Source organism: Rhipicephalus microplus, chromosome 7 (genome assembly GCF_043290135.1).
Source record: "Rhipicephalus microplus isolate Deutch F79 chromosome 7, USDA_Rmic, whole genome shotgun sequence".
In the NCBI taxonomy this organism is placed as follows: domain Eukaryota; kingdom Metazoa; phylum Arthropoda; class Arachnida; order Ixodida; family Ixodidae; genus Rhipicephalus; species Rhipicephalus microplus.
Genome location: NC_134706.1, coordinates 172797779 through 172801023, shown reverse-complemented (window position 1 = coordinate 172801023; position 3245 = coordinate 172797779). Strand labels below are relative to the sequence as shown.

At 55.3% G+C, this 3245-nt stretch overlaps 1 non-coding gene across 1 annotated transcript; it reads right to left on the bottom strand.

Moving 5' to 3' along the window:
* Window positions 1-371: 371 nt before the first annotated feature.
* LOC142767991 (small subunit ribosomal RNA) lies at window positions 372-2186 on the bottom strand. Its single transcript, XR_012885197.1, has one exon. It is a non-coding gene; the product is annotated as a small subunit ribosomal RNA (ribosomal RNA).
* Window positions 2187-3245: the final 1059 nt, after the last annotated feature.

The window sequence follows — 3245 nt, the reverse complement described above, 5'->3', positions numbered from 1 at the left end:
TCGGGAACGCGCAGCCTCGCCTTCTACCGACGTAACCACGACTCGCCGTTCGCGCTCCGCCGCTCCTGTTTACAGTACTAGGCGGTCCCGCAGCGGTCGGGTCGCGCATTTCGAGCGCTTCGAGCCACGGTGCAGTGGCGGGTCGAAAGCCGACCTATGAGTGCGTTGCGCCGTTTGTACCCGCGTCCGCCACCTGGCCGACCGTCCAAGGTCGCGGTGTTGGCGTCCGCTGGGCGCAACAATTTGTCACGGGGTGCCGCTCCACATTCAGGCAGCCCCGTGGGGAAAAGCCGACCCCGCGTCCAAACGGGGTCAGCGGCAGAAAGTGCCGGGCGCAGACGCAGCTGAGGCGCTCACCCTTCACAATCCGTTAATGATCCTTCCGCAGGTTCACCTACGGAAACCTTGTTACGACTTTTACTTCCTCTAAATGATCAAGTTTGGTCATCTTTCCAACAGACCGGCGCAACCGAAAGGCCGCGCCGGACATCGGTCCGAAGACCTCACTAAATCATTCAATCGGTAGTAGCGACGGGCGGTGTGTACAAAGGGCAGGGACGTAATCAACGCGAGCTTATGACTCGCGCTTACTGGGAATTCCTCGTTCAAGGGGAACAATTGCAAGCCCCTATCCCAATCACGAAAGAAGTTCCACGGGTTACCCAGTCTTTTCAGACAGGGATAAAGACACGCTGCTTCCTTCAGTGTAGCGCGCGTGCGGCCCCGGACATCTAAGGGCATCACAGACCTGTTATTGCTCTGTTTCGTGCGGCTAGGAGCCGCTTATCCCTCTAAGAAGGTTGTAAGGTGCTCGGAACCCCGCACCTATTTAATAGGCTAGAGTCTCGTTCGTTATCGGAATTAACCAGACAAATCGCTCCACCAACTAAGAACGGCCATGCACCACCATCCACCGAATCAAGAAAGAGCTCTCAATCTGTCAATCCTCCCAGTGTCCGGGCCGGGTAAGTTTTCCCGTGTTGAGTCAAATTAAGCCGCAGGCTCCACTCCTGGTGGTGCCCTTCCGTCAATTCCTTTAAGTTTCAGCTTTGCAACCATACTTCCCCCGGAACCCAAATACTTTGGTTTCCCGGAAGCTGCCCGCCGAGTCATTTGAGTAACTCAGGCGGATCGCTGGTTGGCATCGTTTATGGTCAGAACTAGGGCGGTATCTGATCGCCTTCGAACCTCTGACTTTCGTTCTTGATCAATGAAAACATTCTTGGCAAATGCTTTCGCAGTAGTTCGTCTTGCGACGGTCCAAGAATTTCACCTCTAGCGCCGCAATACGAATGCCCCCGTCCGTCCCTCTTAATCATTACCTCGTATTCCAAAAACCAACAGAACAGAAACGAGGTCTTGTTCTATTATTCCATGCAAGTTTATTCAGGCGACTCGCCTGCGTTGATCACTCTAATTTTTTCAAAGTAAAAGCACCGGCCATCTCGAGGCACACAATGAAGTGCACCAAGAAAGAACCGGCATGATGTTCAGTCCGAGCCGTCGCATCGGGTAGATGCACTACTCGTCTGGAACTGAGATCCAACTACGAGCTTTTTAACCGCAGCAGCTTTAGTATACGCTATTGGAGCTGGAATTACCGCGGCTGCTGGCACCAGACTTGCCCTCCAATTGATCCTCGTTAAAGGATTTAGAGTGTACTCATTTCAATTACGGGGCCTCAAAAGAGTCCCGTATTGTTATTTTTCGTCACTACCTCCCCGTGCCGGGAGTGGGTAATTTGCGCGCCTGCTGCCTTCCTTGGATGTGGTAGCCGTTTCTCAGGCTCCCTCTCCGGAATCGAACCCTGATTCTCCGTTACCCGTAACAACCATGGTAAGCAAGTAACCTACCATCGAAAGTTGATAAGGCAGACACTTGAAAGAAACGTCGCCGGCTCGTGGCCATGCGATCAGCACAAAGTTATCCAGAGTCACCACACAATACGGGCCGTAACCCGATCGATCTTGGTCTAATAAAAGCACCCGTTACCCAAAGGGCTCCAGGCTCACTGCATGTATTAGCTCTAGAATTGCCACAGTTATCCAAGTAGGAAGAAACGATCTAAGGAACCATAACTGATTTAATGAGCCATTCGCGGTTTCGCCTTATTTCGGCATGTACTTAGACATGCATGGCTTAATCTTTGAGACAAGCATATGATTACTGGCAGGATCAACCAGGTAATCGTTCGACTGCGCGTCCGTCCTCGCCTTCGGCGGGCCGGACGCAGTCTGTGTGCGGCGGAGGCCACCTTCAGGCGCCCCAACACGCTTATTTTGCACTCCGAGATGACGGCGTTCGAGCTCGCTACGGCACAACCTTCCCGAAAGACGAGTGGGAGCCGTGCGGCAAGAAGCACGTTCATGCTCGCTCTTTTTCGTTGCATCGACTCGGTCGCGCCGTGCGGGTTGCCCAAGCCCGCTGCACTGTCGGTGGACCGGCCGGAACTAGCAACGGAGCCGAGACTGCAAAGCCGCCAGACGACGGGTCACGCCCGCGTCTTCGGCGCTTTCGCATCTGAATCGCCCGAGGACGACACGGAACACACCTCGATATCGTGGTAAAACGGCACCGTCCGACAACCAGCCCCTAACGCATCAAGCGGATGAGGCTGCAGACGACTGCCGTGGATTCCCCTGGAGCAGACCCGAGGACACGCTTGACGAGGCCGAAGCCCGCCGCATATCAGACACCCGGTCGCTTTCGCGTACGCCGCTCACGAGAACCCCCACATAATAGCAGCGATAAGTACCCAGACCTCCTTGGGCACTAATACGAGCGTACTCGAGAAAATTTCACCGCGGGTGTGCCCCGAAACGTGTGGCACGTTGAGCGTGCCACAAGTCTACGTCGCTCTCAAACCCGCCGAGGTCGTAGAATTTGCGACCCTACTCACGAAATTCCCACCGAGGATACGGCCGCAAACGTACCGCACCTTGGGTAGGCCACGAGTTTGTGCAACACTACGCTGACGGCACAGCACCGAGGTCGTACGCGCACGCACGGGAAAATTCCGCCGCGGTTTCTGCCGAAAACGTGAGGCACCACGACTCTCCGCAAGTTCGCGTCGACTGCGAAAGACCGAAGTCGTGAACGACGTGTCCGCTACTCGCTGCCGACACGCTGGACACCAAACGTACAACGACTCGACGGCGTCGTAGAGGCCCACGACGCGGTATTCCTTAACGACGTCTCGGCGTGGCACCGACAGGTTAGAACGGCCGACCAACGTTCCCTGTCCG